The sequence below is a fragment of the Bos taurus genome, chromosome 28, assembly GCF_002263795.3.
Source record: "Bos taurus isolate L1 Dominette 01449 registration number 42190680 breed Hereford chromosome 28, ARS-UCD2.0, whole genome shotgun sequence".
In the NCBI taxonomy this organism is placed as follows: Eukaryota; Metazoa; Chordata; class Mammalia; order Artiodactyla; family Bovidae; genus Bos; species Bos taurus.
In genome coordinates, this window is record NC_037355.1 from 34,601,042 (window position 1) to 34,618,443 (window position 17,402).

General features: G+C 54.0%; 1 long non-coding RNA gene across 1 annotated transcript in view; it reads right to left on the reverse strand.

Annotated features, from left to right (window-relative positions):
• The window catches only part of LOC112444769 (uncharacterized), a 66,436-nt gene extending 49,778 nt beyond the window's left edge, over positions 1–16,658 (reverse strand). Inside the window, exon 1 of the long non-coding RNA XR_009493265.1 lies at positions 15,238–16,658. This is a non-coding gene — a long non-coding RNA (uncharacterized lncRNA). The remainder of the gene's footprint in view (positions 1–15,237) is intronic.
• Between the last annotated feature and the right edge of the window lie 744 nt (positions 16,659–17,402).

Sequence of the window (17,402 nt, forward strand, 5' to 3'; positions counted from 1 at the left end):
CCTGCTCAGGACCTGCTCACCAGAGAGAGTCAGTAGCACACGGCTGGCAGGAACAGCATGGAGCCTGGAGAACATAGAGGTGACTCCATGGAGTCAGATAAACAAGGGCTCCTTGCCTGGCTTTGCCATTTACTTGGGGGCATGACAGCAAAAAAGTTGCCCGTGTATTTATTCATTTAGCATCACTTTTCTCACCCATGAAGTGGGGATAGTAACTGACTGTCTCATAAAGTTATTACGGAGATTAAATACTCTTGGCTCATTTCAACTTTCCCTTCAGTCATGGCATCTCAGAAGCTCTTTCTGGCTCCCTGAACTGGAGTGAGTTCTCTGCTAGGTCATCCCATTTTCATATTTGTCACACTGTGTGGTAACTAATAAGCCCAGGCACATCTCCTACTCTAACCACTGGGTCCACAATCACATCCTCAGAGCCTGACACCATGTTGAGCATGGCACTGATGCTCAGTAAACTGCTGAATGAATGAATAGATTAATGAGCAAGAAGATGGAAGAAGGGGTGGGTGGAAGGATGGAAGCATGAATGAACCAATGGGTAGATGAATGAGTGAATGCATGGATGGATGAGTGAGGGAATGATGGATAGATGAGTGAGTGGATGGATGGATGAGTGAGTGGATGGATGGATGGGTGGACAGATGGATGAGTGAATGAATGGATGGATAGGAGGATGAATGAATGAGTTAGTGAGTGAGTGAGAATTGGCCTCCTCAGTCTTAGCCAATCTTCAAATCTCTGGAAAGATGTCTCTTGGGGTCTTGTCCACCTGCAAGGCACTGGGACTGGGCTGGGACTGAGCAAGAACCCTAGCTTGGACCCAATCTTCACTGATCAGGTGGGACTTTGTGTAATTCTATGGTTGATCAGGAAGCCAGCCTCAGGTTCTAAGCTAGAAAAAAGTTTATCCCTGAGAAACCCTCTCCACCCCTGAGCATATCCCCCAGTCAAACCTGAGCCTAGAGGCAGCTCTAACTAGACAGAAGTCTGGGACACTGGAAAGCAGCCTTCCCGCTTTACAGATGGAAGACTTGGAGCCAGGGAGGGCGGGAGCTCCCCTGAGACCACAGGCCAGCCCTTGCAGTGGCCAGTATGACATGTGGGGACTTCTGACTCCTGGGCCCTGTTGGTGTGCACGGGGAGAAGTGGGGCAGGAAGCAGTGAGAACCAGGACTCCCCAGAGCAGCCTGGGGTCATAAGAACCACCTCCAAGCCTCCTCTAGCAGCCCCAGCTCTCACAGGTGACCCGCTGCCTTTCGGAAGCAGCCAGCTCCCAGCAAGCAGATGGCCGCGGGGCCCTGGCCCAGCCCTCAGGCCCAGATGGCGGTCCTGGGCACTAGGCGGGAAGTCACAGCAGCAGCAGCAACAGGAAGCCCTCTGCCTGCCAAGGCCAGCGGAGGCCCATCGTCAAGGGAGGAGTGCCAGGTCCAGCCACATGGCTGCCTCGCCCTGCCCCGCCTTCTGAGGCCTGGCACTGCTCAGAGGCCCCGAAGGCCATCAGCACAGAAGCAGTGTTGGCCCCCACACTGTAAGTGGGTGGTTTAGTTGCTCAGTTGTGTCCAACTCTTGCAACCCCATGGACTGTAGCCTGCCAGGCTCCTCTGTCCATGGGATTTTTCCAGGCAAGAATACTGGAGTGGGTTGCCATTTCCTTCTCCAGGGCATCTTCCTGACCCAGGGATTGAACCCCAGTCCCCTGTATTGCAAGCAGATTCTTTACCAACTAAGCTACCGGGGAAGTCCACTGTGCAGACCTGGGCCCTACTGTTGAGGGTGGCACAACTCAGAGGAGGCACGTGCAGAACAGGCAACTCCGCCCAGGCTCGGCCCCAGCCCTCGCTGCCTATCTGTCTACGACCAAAGGACTGGGGATCAAATGCTGCCCAGAGGCTGAAGAGTCCCAATAAGGCCTTGCATCTCCAATAGGATCTCTGAGGGTCACAATGAATAATTCCAATAGTAATAATAAACTGAACTGAACTTGAGTGAATGCTATGCACTGCACACTAAAAGCTTTTCAAATACAAATTTGACCCTGTTAAGACCTCTATGAGGCAAGGCTATTATGATCCCATTTTACAGATGAGCAAATAGAGGCTCAGAGAGGAGACATAACTTGCTGAAATCACACAGCTAGGAAATGGCAAAGTCAGGATTCAAACGCAGGCAGTCTGGCTCTGGAGCCCGTGTTCCTACAGCACGCAGAACAGAGGGGCAGAGGGATCCCCTATCTTAGGTTCAGGGGAGATGACTTGCCAGATAATGAGCTGCCTGTCACAGGCACCCAACCCCACCCACATCCCCAGGCAGAGGTTCTCCAGGCAGGCAGAGGGGTCCTCCGGCAGTGGGGTCAGGACAAGCCCAGGTGAGCCTGAAGGGGTAAATCAAACAGACAGTGCTGTGAAAGCCAGGCCATGGTGTCTCAGGCAGAAGGCACAGGGACCCTTGAAACGCAAACACAAGGACACACAAAATTACACCCTCCAATACTCACGAACCTGATCTCACAGACATGAGCGTGTAGGCACATACACATAGACACAGACACACAAAACCATTTTAGAGACAAGTAGGACACTACGATGACCACATGGCAATTCTGGGTACACATTAGACCACAGGCGTGGGGGGCTCATCTTAATGCCTGCCCCCAGGAAAGCATGAGGCCACCCCACCCCACCAGGCCTCGGTTTCTCCATCAGTGCAAGGTAAGGTTGCCCGAGGTCACTTCCAAGGTCTTGGGCTCCCTGCCTCCTGGCCAGTCACCTGTGACTCTCTGTCCCCAGAGCCCGGCAGGGAGCTGTGACTCAGCAGCAAGAAGCTGAAGGGAGCCCCCTCCCCCGCCCAGCACACACAAAGGGCATCTTGTTACCGCAGCCTGCCAGAGGGAGGGCAGGGCGGAGAGGGCTGGGGAGGTGAGAGGCCAGGAGGGAGCCTGTGTCAGCAGGACAGGGGTGGGGGAGAGCCATGCAGGGCTGCCCAGCTAGGGCTGCTGGCCTCGGCCACACGGCCCGCATACAGTGGGACAAGGTGCTCCCAAGTGGGTGGTCACTGGGAGAGGCTGCCCCTTCCCTTTGCCTCCGCTCAACACTGTGTGTATGAAGTTCCCTGCTTTATGTTTAAGTTACAGCATGAATGAGCCTTGCTCTCCTCGCAGCAACTGCAGACCTGGAATTTCCCAGCACTGCAGAGCAAAACCAACCCACAGCCCAGGGCTCCAACTCAAAGGCTCTGAGTCTCCCCTCGCACGGTCTGGACGTGGGAGCCCTTTGAAAGAGGTCAAGGCCAAGTCCCTTTCCCTGTCTGTCAGGCAGATACTGAGGGAGAGAGCTGACGGGCACCTCCCCCGCAGGTAAGGGCGTCTCACTCGCAGGTAAGGGCGGGCCTCCTGGAGCCAGACCTGCCGAGACTGACTGGCGCTGTCACCGCCCTGCTGTGGGACCCTGGGCACACTGCTTACCCTCTCTGGCCTCAGTTTCCCAGTTGATAGAGTAGTTCTGGGAAGAGACAAGAGGGAAATGGACAGAACAATCTTCCTGGAAGTTGCTGGGCAATCATTTTTCCACGCTTGGGTCCGTGCAAGTGAGGGTCAGTCTAAGCGCTGCGTGCCTGTGTCGTGTGCCGCTGTGTGTGTGCATGCACGTGTGCACACGGACACAAGTAAACGTACAGGCTGGTGTGTCCCCACCACGAAAGTGTCCATCCAGGCCACGGCCCGGGCCGAGCAGGGCTCAGGGCAAAGGGTCTCCAAGGCCACTGTCCTCAGTGCTCAGGGCCCCTGTGGCCACCCGTGACTGACGTGAGAAATTTAAGTAAGCTGTGAGCTGTGGCTCTGCAAGGCAGACCAGCTGCCTCAGATACCTTCTCCTCCAGACATCAGGCAGAGTTCGCTGTCGGCAGCCTGTCTGTCCCAGACCACAGGACAGCCACCTTGCTCTACCACCAGGGGCATATACATTGTATCCATGTGAATAGCACCCCCAGAGATGTAGCCACCCCATGGCATCCTGAACTTTCACATGTGGGTATCTCATCTCCCCAATGTCCATTAAGATCCTAGAAACCCCAGAGAAAGGTCTCTACGTGGTCAGGAAGACACACATGGTAAATTTATCACAAACCACAAAGTGCTGTGAGGGCTTCCATTAGTTATTCCTTTGGCTCCTCAAAACACCACCCTCCTTACAAGGTTCTCATTCCCATTTGACAGATGAAGAAACTGAGACCCAGAGGAATGAAATAGATGATCCAGGACCCAGGTGGCTTGATAAGGAGATATGAGTGCCAGGCTTGTGATCGGAAGTAGATTCAAGGACCAGATACAGTTTAGGCAGGTGTGGGTAACGATCCCAGAATCCTAGACTGAACACAGCCACCACAGTGGGCAGTGCACCCCCTCTTAACTGTGGGCTTAGAGGCCATCAAGACCCGGTTATCGGGCTGAGGAAACCAACCAGATTGTATGCAGATGCTCTCTGTACCTGGGATGGATCTTGGGAGGCCATGGCACACAGGGCTTTCTTTCGGACAGACCAACACTGAGGCCTCAGGCCACAGGTACACCTCACCCGCCCCTCCCTGCCCTCGCTGCATCAGGAGTCAGGACAAAGGTAAATCCCCAGTGGGCAGGCGCTTTTGCAGCAAAAGCAGACTGGTGCAGGCTGGATGGGGAGACTTCTGCCTGTAGAACTTTCCACTGGAAGCCTGAAATGAGGAGCAATTATCTGAGAGCAGCTCTGGGGGCTGCACTTAATAAGAAAAGTTGCGATTGATTGAATCCCCACTATGTGTTTGCACTTTAAATCTGCTATTTTCTTATCAAACAGTCACTGCAGTCAGGCCCTGGTTGAGTATCAGGGAGGCACGGCCCCTGCCCTCACTGAGCTCACCATTTAATGGGGAAGGCTAACCCCAAAGAGAGACTCACATAAGAAGCAGTGACCAGGGAAGGCTTCTTGGAGGAGGTGACATTGCACTCAGACTTTCTGAAGGATGAGTAGGAATAGCCAGGCAAAGAAGAGAAAAAGACTTCAGGCAGAGAGAACCTGAGGCAGGAGAGAGCAGGCACTGTGATGGCTATAATTTTCACAACAGCTTTATGAGATGGGAACGGGTGTCCCATTTTATAATTGAGGAAACCAAAACACTGAGAGGCTGAGTCAGCACAGACACCACATATCCAGCTGGGGTGCAGGACCCAGACCCTACACCACATGCCACGCCTTTCCAATCCCCAGAGCCCAGCTCCTGAGCCCGGAGGCTAAGAAGCAAAGGTGTGGAGGGAGAGGCCAGGTCTGTTCATGCCTGCAGCCCACACGCATGGAGGGCTCTTCTTTCAGGAGAAATAAAGACCCAGATGTACTCTCTTGCCAGAGTGGGGATCGGGGGCAGGCACAGTGACAGGGCCAGGTGTCTCCCCAGATGGCTTTACAGCTGTTCACAAGGTCCAGCAGGGCCTCATCCCTGCACCGTGGGTGGGTCCCACCACTCCCCTTTCAGGCTGCTTCAAGAGTGGTGGCCTCAGCTCCTCACAGACACCATGATGAGACCCTATGACGACGACAGCAGTGGGGAGGGGCCGGAGTGTGTAGAGAACAGAGGCTTCCTCCAGGCAAGGCTTCCTGGAGCTGTTGGCCCTGGAATTGAGCCTTAAGAACTGAGAGAATTTCAAACAGGCAAAACGAAGTAGAGAAGGGAACTCCAGGCTGGGAAAATGGAAGCAGATGCCTGGCAGTGGGTGTGACTGCAGCCTGAGGGGAATGGCCAGCAACGCCCAGAGACTAGGGTGCCCAGTGCTCTCCGGGACCAGCAGGGCCCCAGCCCCACAACTGCCCAGAGCCCCTCACATCCCAGACCCAGAACTCAGCAGAGGCTGAGGGTGCAGGAAGACGTGGCCGTCCCTTCGGCCCGTGGTAACTCCCCCATATATGGAGAACGCGCTAGGCTCCGATCCCGCCACAGACCTCCCAGCCTTGCTCCTGCCCACATGAAGTGATGAGAGGTGCCATTGGTCAGTCCTCCCTTCATCAAGAGCTGGGCACCAGTCATAGGATGGTGAACTAATAGATGAGGGAGCTTATAATCTGCAAAACTGCTCCCACACTCTGCCACAAACCAGAACCCAGGAATGGGGCCAGGAGAAGAAGAAGGATGAGCAAAGAGTAGTGGGAGCAGGGAGACCCTTGCCACATCCTTTGCTGACTTCCAGCCTCACCGGGCCAGAGCCCTGGGAGCCAGATCCAGCCCACAGTCCAGGTATCTGGTCAGAGCAAGGCTACAGGACATCCAGATCATTCCTCAGAATGCCGATGGGAGATTTGACAGACATCAGCATCCCTGTGCATTCTCCTAATGACCACAGCTCTGTCAGATATATTGATGTTCCCGGAACACAAATATCCACACTTAATTTCCATAAAAGCTTCCTTTGCTTACAAAGGGACCCTCCAGAGTGCCCCGGGCTGCCAAAGCTTGAATTTGGAGGGGAAGGGGTTCTAGGCCTTTCAAGGGGATTACACTTCAACCTGGGTGGGCAGGAAGAGAGGTTTCAGGTCATGACTGCTATCTCTTGTCCTCGCTCTCAGGAGAGCCAAAGGAGCCCCGTGCTGGTTTTCCCAGATCCCAGGCAGGACCTACCAGCCTCTCTGTGTCCCTGGAATCCAGCTCTATCTGGGTGTTCACTTCTGCCCCATTGCCTCACCCTCCATGCTCCCTTCTTCAGATGGACACTCAGATGGCACTCTAGGCTGACTGGCATCCCACCGCATCTCTGCCACTGCCCAGTTTCCCATAGGTCTTTTCATTAGCTAACAGACCAGTCCAGCCCCCAACTCGTACCCAGCTCAGGTGCCTTAAAATTCCATCTTAAGTCCATGCCCCACATTTCTACTTATTCTAGAGGCCACATGAGACCCACATGATAAGAGAGCTATTCCTAAAACCTGAGTGACCAGTAAATATCATCCCACAAGGCACCTCAAACTCAGCATCATCAGCTTCCTGGAGGACTGTGTTAAGAAGATTTCTGGTACTGTGAGGGGACTCAATGGGAAAGCACATTGTGATTGATTAGAGATGTCTGCTGTGAACACAATATAGATAGAATGTGCCAGGGGTTTGCCACACTGGGCAAGATTGTTTAGGCATTTTAGGGGACGTAAACATGGGAAGAGCCAGGTCCCAGTCCCATGCCCTGGCAGGTGTGATGTGTGTGGAGCCCTGCTCTGTGCTTAGCCTCGAGCTGGACTCTGAGGAAAGCCAAGAGGGGGGAAAGGTTCTACCCTTGACCCAAGTTGTTGAAGAAGGACTAGGAAGTGGGGTCACGGCACTAAAAGTACTGGACTGGGGGCTCATGAAGCACTCAAGCTGGAGGTTCTGAGGTCAGAGAGACCAAGTCATCTGCCAGCTGGTGGTGCAGCCTCCCAAACACACGGGCCGCCTCCTGAAGCGTCTATGTTACAAGAGGTGCTAGGGGACGGGGTTTCTAAAAAGTGAGGCAGCAGGCAGAGCTGCAGGTCAGAGGATGGAGACCCCGGGAGAGAGACAGGGCAGAGAGCGGGCAAAACACGCGCACGAAGGTCAGGAGCGCTCCCTGGGGTCAGGAATGCTCGCTGGGTCTGGTGTCAGGAGTGCTCCCTGGGTCTGGGGAACCCAGGGCTGGACTTTGAAGGGGGATAAAATGACAAGGGAAGAAGGAGAAAACCCTGGGGCAAGGATTAGAGCCCTGGTCTCCTGACCTGCCATCTGCAATCCATCTTTTAGGGCTGAGATTCAGGCTGACTAGGTCTAGGGTCCTGTTTGCTCCCCAAACTCCTTCTCCCCTACATAGGATGGAGACCTCAGGGAGGCTTCCCTGACCTCAAACTACAGGAGGTCCCACATATCCCATTAGCTCCATCTCAGCACCCCAATAATCATCATGATGTGTGATTCCTGATTTTATATATCTGTTCATTTCATTTCATCTGTGTGTCCCAATGGTCTGAGTCTTACAAGAGTAGAGACTATGTGCTTTATTCGCTCTGTCTCCATATCCTAACACAGCACAGCAATAGGACTGTTTCAGATTAGGGTCGTTCAGTGAATAAACCATTGTGGGCAGAGTCACACACTCAAACACCCACAGGGCCAAGTAAATAACATAAGTGAGTGAAATGGACAGGTGTAAAATTCCAGCGCACAAACTGCCTACCTGGCTCCTCCCCCACGTCATGCTCAGGACAGGCAGCACTGTGGCATTTTAAGGAGTGTCTGCTAGACATACGTGGAAACTGTATGCAAACACAAGGGAATATCCCTCATGTCCCCAGTGAAATCAATACTTCTCCATTTTACAAGAGCAAATGATACTTGCTTTTCTTATTTTCCTACTTTTGCTAGAGTTTGAGTACAGAGAAATATTTTCCTCCCCCACAGGAAAACAACAGGCCAAGTGAGCTGTTATACGGTAACAGACACTCAGATCCGACACTGGATGGTGCAGTGCAGGAGTACTCGAAATATGTCCCTGGACCAGCATCATCCAGGAACTGGTTAGAAAAGCAAAGCTCAGGCTCACCCCAGGCCCGCTGAAACAGAAACTGGGGGGTGAAGCCTTGCAGTCTGTGTTTTAACAAGCAGGTGATTCTCACGCACACTCAAGTCTGAGAACCAGGGCAGTAGGGTGTGATGGAGACTGCAGTAAACAGGGGACACATGTACTACCCAAAGCAGCCCCCCACTTCTCAGCTCCAAACCACAGTTGCCACATAGGAATGTGAGCCCAGGCTGGCCAAATCTCCCAGTTGTACAAGGAAGTTGAAAATCCACATTTTTCATGGGAAATGACTTCATTCCAAGTATTGGCTGTTTTTTTTAATCCCGCATAGACCAAACAACTTGCCTACAAGTTGAGGCCAACCCAGGCAAACCAGAGTATGACCTGAAAGGTGGAGACTTCTCCCCACAGACGAAGCTCCAGAAGGATGCTGTGGGTCCAAGCTGTCCTGCTTAAATGGACACACCACCCTGGGACTCAGAAACCCCAACTACTGTGTGGGACTGCTTCTGAGGCCTCACATTCTAGACAAGGTCCACAGGGCCCAGCACTTCTCTAGGTCAGAGGATAAGCAAGATTGGGCGGGTAAAATGCCAGGCCCAGATGATCTAGCTCCAGGGCAGGTCAGAGGTGGGGACAGAAAGCGACCTTTTTGGAGTCTTTATTCCATGCTATAGACTCATAGCCATTTTCCCCTTAATATTTGCAAGTATACCATAGGGTAGGGGGCAGTTTGTATATTTTATTTTATTTATTTGTTTGTTTTCAATTTGACTGTGCCAGGTTATAGTCGCAACACGTGGGATCTTTGATTTTCCTTGCAGCATGCAGGAATTTTTAGACGCAGCATGTAAACCCTAAGTTGCGGCATGTGGGATCTAGTTCTCCGATCAGGGATCGAACCCGGGCCCCCTGCATTGGAAACGCAAAATCTTAGCCACTGGACCAGCAGGAAGTCCCTATAATTTTAAAGAAGAGAGAGAGGTTCTGGGAGGTTAAGTGATTTGTCCTAGGTCACCTAGCTACAATATGAAGGAGTCAGGCTGTGAACTCACATTTACCTGCTTCCCAACCCATGTTGATCTAGCCTTTCACATTGCCTGCCAGCTAAGGGATGAGAAGGAGGAAGCTGGGAGATGACCAGGGTTGGCCTGCTACCCCCAGAGTCTGCCTCCCCAGTCAAGGCCAGAACCAATGCCATGATTTCAGCGCCAGGAAGCCCAATCCAGCAAGCCAGCACAGGCAGTGGAGCTGCAGGAGGGGGTGCTGATGGAGGAAGGCCAGCAAACCCGCACCTTGCTTCAGCCTCGGGGGTATCTGGCCCTGAGTACGTCTCCAGCCCGGAGCTGAAGAACTCAGGGGCCGGGCCAGCCTGTGGAGAGGAAGCAGGGCCAGGGCTGGCAGGGTTATGGACCCAGACAAACAGCAAGGGCCTGGGCTTGAGTCACATCCATGCTTCGTCTCACCAACCTTCTTTTCGAAGGCCTAGTGATCAGCACTGGCCCTGGGACGGACCTCTGTGAGGCTGTGTTTGCCAAGGAAGCCAGAAGAAATGTCCCCAGTCCTGTCCCTGACTCTGACCCCAGGGGGCAGGCTCTTCTCTCTATCGGAAGCCCCCAGAAGGTCTGGGCTAGCTCAGGCCCCTTCCCCCAAGCTCAAGAGCTCATGAGAGCTCCCACAGACCAGGCCCAGAGGGCCCTCCCCACAGTGGGGGCTCACCCTGCCCTGGCCTTGGTCAGACTCCGCTCTGCTCTGCTCCTGCCAGGCATGAGTCAGCGCCGGGAGCCTGCGTGTGGCCACAGCTGGCTGGACGCTGAGGCCAGCCAGGCCAGGCCCTGGAGGTCTGCTGGGGCCCTGGGGCCTCACTAATGGGAAGAGATGGCCCCGAATGACCCATAGGATCACACAAGGGAAAGGAAAAAGGCCCAAGTAAAGAAATCTAAGCACACAGCAAGAATCTCAAAGCTTAAAGTGGCAGAAGCAGATTCAGAGTCGGAAAAAAAATCACACAACAAACACACAGGCCACTGGCCCTGACGTGGACACACTCCTGCCTACCCCACATTCCAGATATACACCATACACACACACACACACCACCTATAGATGTCCTCACAGTGTCTGGGCGTCTGTAGCATACACCAGACATACACACGGAGGCATTCCCAGAGAGTGAGCCCACACAGGGAAATCAACCGCACACAGCAGATGCTCGCATGCCTGTCTGTGGCGTATGGCTTTTGTCAAACCCAAGGAAATAAGACTCAAAACCCTCAGCACACGTGTCCAGAGAGGTTTGGAGACATGGGACCACGCTCGCTCTCCCTAACGGGCAGGATGTTTGTGAGGGCTGTACTCAAGGCCAGCCTGGTGACCGGGGGTCCGGGGCATCCCATCCCACGCCCCCTCAGGGACCAGGCGGCCCCTACCCACCCCAGCAAGCCCGACTTCTGCGCCCGCCAGGAGGTCGCGGAGCCGAGCGCGGCCAGGAAGTCAGCCCGGAGTGACAGCTCCCCCACGCTGTTTGTTTATTCATGACTCATTCGTCTCCAAAGACTGGCTCTTCTTTCTTTCGGGAGGAGGGGAGAGAGGAGCGGGAGGGAGGGAGGCGGGAACGAGGGAGGGGGACGGGAAGGGGGGCGAGCCAGACTCCACAATAAACAATGAGGCAGCTGAGCCGGCGGGCGGGGGAGGCGGCGCGGCCGGGGCCGGGGTAGAGGCGCCCCCACTCCACGCCCCCGCCCCGACCCGCCGCCCAGGCTCCGCGCGCAGGAGCCCCTCTACTCCCGCTCCGCCCGGTCCATCCCATCCCGGCCCGGCCAGCCCAGCCAGCCACCACCACCACCTCCCGGCGACCGGGCAGGAGCAGCCGTAATTGGATCCGCGCCGCCTCCTCCCAGCTCCCCGCCCCCAATCGGGGAGCCGGATAAATGCCGGGTACCTTGGCAAAACAGTCGGATCCAAACCTATTATTTGGCTAATGGGCTTCCCTCGTGCGGCTCCGCAACACCCCGCAGGCTCCCCCTCCCCCAGTTCCCAGAGCCGATCCCCGCGCCCCTCCGCGCCCGCCGCCTCCCCGCCCCGCTCCAGGAGGGGCTCGGCCGGGGCTCCGGATAACTGGAGGAAGCGCGGGGCCGAGGCTTCAAGGGCCTCATTGTTCTGCCTCGAGGGGCACATTGAAAGTGCTCCAGGATTTGCTTCCTGTGAAAACAGGCTGGGAGGGAGGGGGGCGATGCGCGGTGGAAAGACATTATCCTCCTGGAAGCTGCCCAGACTATACAGGGAGAAAAGGCTTGTTTTGATTGTTGCTGGCTCTCTCTTTCCTTCTTTCTTTCCTCCTTTTTCTTTCTTTCTTTTTCCTTTTGGCCCTCCCCGCCGTTTGCTGCCCTCCCCAGACCCAAGATGAATCTTGACGGCTGTTGAGCAAGTGGGAAAACGTGGGGCTGTTTTCTGCATAAAATAAGGCGGGTGAGAGAGGCAGCGCCAGATATAAAGTCTGATTCAGAGAAATTCTAAAGAACGCAGGGGCGATGAGGTGGGCAAATCCAAGAAGCTCATTTCCCCAGCATGCCCCTCTGAGTCACATCTTGCACCATGAGGGAAAAACACATCACACCACAATATGTCACATGCCTGCTGCAGAGGACCGGGCTTGGTGGGGGATGTACAGTCCTCCTTCCTCAGCCTGGATCAGCAGGGCCAGTCCCACTCAGGGCCAGGGTCAGCTGGGAGGAGGCAGGGGTCAGCCCCACCATGGGCTATCCGAAACCCTGCTCTTCCCCTTTCTACCTGAACCACCTTGAACATTAATATTAGTAACAGGCAACACTCCATAATACCTACTATGTGCTGGGCTCTGTTCTTTGTGTTTTCTGTAATATTATCTCATTTAATCTTCACCACATCTATATAAAGGCAGGTGCTTTTATTATCTCTACTTCCAGAAGGGGAAGCTGAGTCCAGGAAGACTTAGGAACTGCCTGATGTCACGAAGCTGTTAAGAGGGGTGCAGGTAGGGGGGAGAGCAGGCTGGCTCTCACGTTCATGATCTTGGCCACTGTGTGACTCTTTTGAACCTCACACTGCTCATCAGGAAATGGAAATAATGACCCTGACCTCATGAGGGGGTTCGAGGATGCATGAAGAAAATTCAGGCGATGAATTCAGGACCAAACTGAGCGCTAACTCCTTTCAATCCTGCCATCATTTTCATGTAAAGTAGCGAAAAATAAGTAAAGTTCCTTCCTAACTCCTAGGCTTTTCTGGAGGGATTGGAGAGGCCTGGCTCTTAACAGACGCCCATGAATTTATTTTCATCTCCTTCCTTTTCCCATCACATCTCAACCAACCTAGCCAATTCTTCTTGTCTAAAACTCCCCCCAAAACTGTCCATTGGTAACCATTGGTAACCATTGGAGTGCCTCTCCCATATCCTCAACCCCTACCACCCATCCATGTCAAACAATGCAGAATTTTCCACAGACCCAGATTCCTGGGCTAACATGGGCCTGCCTGGATCACCGTACTTTCCATTTCAACACACTCCGCCCAGCCCCCTGCCCTGCTCCACCTATAGGACTCCTGATCCATTTTACACTACCCCACTTCATTTTGTTCCACATAGTCGCCTCACCTCCTCACATACTCTAAAATTTTCTTGTCACATTTTCTGTCTGTCTGTCTCCCCCTCCATCCCTGCTAGAATATAAGCTCCCTAAGAGCAAGGAACATCCTTTTGTTCACTGATGTACCCCAGCCATTCCCATCTCATAGAAACTCTCAATACTTATTTGTGGAATGAATGAATGAGCCTTTCCACCAGCTATCCTCTCTTGTTCTCTTCCCCCTTTCCCACCCCTATCCCCCTGCCTCTGTTCCCCAGGAAAACTCCCACTCATCCTCCAAGTCCCTGCCTCTCTGAATCCTTGCACCATGCCTCTTGTCCTGTATAATTAGTCATGGCCCACAGCACATCTCCTTTCCTCTTGCTGCTCAAGCCTCACTCACCTTCCTTCCCAAACCTCCCCACTGGCCCTTCTGGAACTCACTTCCTTTAAAAAGTAGGTTCACTTCTTCTTATGAACACAAAAAGTATTCACAAGAGCACCTTTGTCTGTCTTTGGCCTCGTGATGGAAACCTTGGGACTCCCATGCTGAAGCCTCGGTCCACCCCAGGGGAGGCTGTTCCTGTTTTTACATCTCACTTCCTTGAGTGGCCCCCAAGGTCCCTGCACCCTCTTCGCATCCTGGCGGGTATTTCCAAGATCCCATCAACCTTAGGCGGATGGAATGCCATCCAGCCCCACAACCTCTCCTCCTCCCTCTCGACTCCACCTTCCCAGTCACCTTCATGTGCCTCCTTGCCTACCTGCCCCAGATCACGGTCTCTCTTTCTCCTGCCAAGGCCTGCCATCAGCCCAATGGCATTTAGTATCTGTTTGGATGCCATCCAACACCTGGACTCTCCAGAGCTTCAGCCTCCCCTTCCCAGGGACCTTCACAGGGCCCGTCTCACCTATTGAAGTCCAGTCCTCAATTGCATGATCCCCCCAGACCATCCCCGCAGCTGCTGACCCCCAGCTCAAGACCATCCCCCGCAGCTGCCCCTATTCTTCCGTTTTAGCCTCAAAGCCTCTTTCCCTTTGCCCATGTTCTCCAGCTGCTCCAGTGCTTTGGTCATGCGAATGGTCCTCTCACCAGCACGCTTGATTCCTCTGTATACCACCCTTCCCTTTATCTGTCCAGCCTGACACCCAGAGCCAACTCCAGTGAACTTCACGCTCAGGCTGGTGAGAGCCCAAAGCAGGAAGTTTGGGACCCATGTCAGTTGTAAGGTCTCCAGCCTCAGCTGAATCCTCAATGTCACCCCCCAAAGTCCCCTAGCCTGCGTTGGCCAGCTTCTCGTTCCCATTTCCATCACAGATTCTTTGATGTCTGACCTTCACCTCTCTTCTCATGACCCCTGCCCACCTCAGGTCCTGGAGATGCCTCACTTCATCAAAACCATTAAGGCCTTCAAATGAGACCTGCTGCCCCGCCCCATCTCCAGTCATAACCCCCTCACCCATCATGGTCACCTCTGTCCAGAATCGGAGGGAAGGACAGTCCCTCTTGTTTCTGACAGGCCACCCTTCCAATTGTGTGCTGGGCCACCCACTCCGGACCCTCCATCAATTACCCCACCTCTCCTGGGCCTCCAGAATACCCCTCTCTTAAGACTTCCTCCTTCCACCAAACCTCCAAACGTGCTCGGGGCTTTCCCATCCTACGAGGCCCTCTGCAATCCTCATTCTTCCCAGTGGGCCTTTTTTGGTTCTTCTCTCACCAGAGACGAACCGCTCACCAGAGACCGCTGCAGTCAACGCACTTACCCACCCTTGCTCATGTCCGCCTTCCTCACTTGGCCTGCACGATTTCACTTTTTCTGCTGGCCTCCTATCATCTCTTCCTCCGCCCACCCCCTAAAGGTCAGGGTCCCCAGGGAGGGGCTGGCTCTTCTTGTGCTCAGCCTCCCTGCGCCATCTCACCACTTCTGTGGTCCCCACCACCGCCATATGCTCATCATTTCACATCTACATTGCTAGTTCAGGCCTCTCTCCTGACCTTTAGTCCCTAGGTTTCCAGCTGCCTCTGGGGATTCTGTCATCCCCTTACCACTTCACACCCGGGCACCCAAGACTCACCGTTGTCTCAACCTGAGATCAGCCTTGAGTCTTGAAAGTTACTCCACCCCTTGAATTCCTTGGGGCTGGGGTTGCCTCACTGCTTGGCCCCTGCAAGGCCAGCCTTGAGTCCACCCCCCTCCCTCATCCCACACGGCCAATCAGTCACTAGGTCCTGACAACCTGCCCTCCTAAATGTTTCTCAACTCATGCCTCTCCGCAAGTCCCCATGACCACTGCCCAAGGTCAAGCCCTCATCCTCTCTTTCTGGGCAATTGCAGCATTCCCCGCTGCCTCTTGCCTTGGCTCCCTCTGAGTCAGCTGCCACACTCCTACCAGGGCCATCGTTTAAATTACAAATCCAAACAAGCTGCCTTCCAACTTAAAACACTTGTAGTTTAAATTCAAACTCCCAAAGACCTGGTCCTCTCCCCAGTCCCTCCCTGGCCTCCAACCTTCCCCCTTGAGCTGGGGCATGTGTAAAGCAGTAATGACCGTACACAGCTTCATGGCTCCCTGGTTTTGTTCACGTTTGGATCTGCTGACAGCCTCTTGCCCATTTGTAGTCTGCTTAGTTCTCTTTCTTCTTTCAAGACTCATCTCAGGTGTCTCCTCTTCCAGGAAGCCTTTGTTGATTACCCCGCTTCCATTTGAAGTTAGATGTTCTGCTTTGGGTGTAGGATTATTCTATCAGAAATACTTGTTTAGGTGGCCCTCTTTTCTACAAGTTATGGGTCTTTCTTGATTCCTGTGTATCCTCAACACCCAGGCTTTATTGTCTTTCTTAGATTGAGCACCCTTCCCGCTGGGGAGACGGGGCACCGTGGGTGTGAGTGGCACCGTCACACCAGTGTACAATTTTGGACCACATCTGAACCAGATCTTCCATCTGACACTCAGTCCTGGTATCCCCATGGTGTGTCTCACTGACTCTCCTTTTCTTCCAGCTCTGTCCTTGGACCCAGAAGCTCCCCTCCAAGCTCTCCCTAACTCAGTCTAGTTCTCATGCCAGAACCAGCCCAGGGTCTGGAAGAACACCCCAGGGGAGTCAGAAGCAAGGTTCTACCCTTGGTTCTGCTGACTCCCAGTGTAATCTTAGCTGGTGCCTCCCTACTTCAGGCCTCAATTTCCCTCTCATAGAGTGAAGGATAGAACAGAGGACCCATTTAAGTTCTGCATGTAGAATTCCTGGAGGCTGTGAATAAAGCTAGGACCTACAGATCACCGAGGGACTCATGAGAAGTCTGTGCCCATGTGCCCTCACAGGGACTTTAAAGACAGGCCACCTCTCTGCCCTCCTCATTATGCATCCTGTGCCTCACCTGTGACCACAACACCCCTCTAGTTGTTAAAAATAAAAATTACCTAGAGCCACCAGATCCGTCTAGGACAACTCTCCTAACGCGAGGGAGGCGGGGACTATTTTGGTTGCAGTCACTAAACTTGAGTGTAATCCAGGAAAATCAAACAGAGACACAACTTGGCCCATCCAAGCTGATCTGACCCGAGATGTAGGTCAACCCTTGTTGTGGTGGCATTTGAGGGTTTCACACCAACATCACAGAGTGAGACGCAGAGCATGCTGTGCGCCTGTTCAGCCAGGTTCGGTGGGGGATGCGCAGTGCACAGCCTACACGGAGCTATGGGGACTCGGGAGGAAGAGGACAGCCACCTCGCCAGGGGCAGTCCCCCCAAGTGGGGGGACTTGGGACCTTTGGGTAAAGCTCCATAGAGGAAGCAGGATTTGAAGATGGGGTGAGGAGGAGACAGTGTCAAGAAGAGCCAAGGCATGTCTTTGATCGCGCCTCTCTCCTGCTAAAAGCCTTCCTTGGCTCCTCGCTGTCAAGTGGATGAAGTCCAGACTCCCCAGGCTGGCATGCAAAGGCCTCCCCACACTGACCCTGGGGTGACCCCTCTGCTCTGGCTTCCCCAGGGCTGCCGATCCTGCCCACCCTCCCTCCCAGATCCTGGGTGTCAGCCTCCTAGACTGCTGCTCACTGGTCCACAAGGGTGCCCCGTTCTCTCTCATGCCGCCGTGGCTTTGCACATTCCATTCCTGGTGCCTGAGACGCTGTTCCTGCACCTCCCCAGCCCCGCCTCTCTCATCTTCCTGGAAAATCCTTTCTTGGACCCTCAGGCCCGCCTCTGCTGTCCCTTCCTCGTGGGCCTTCTCCAAGTTCCTAGCT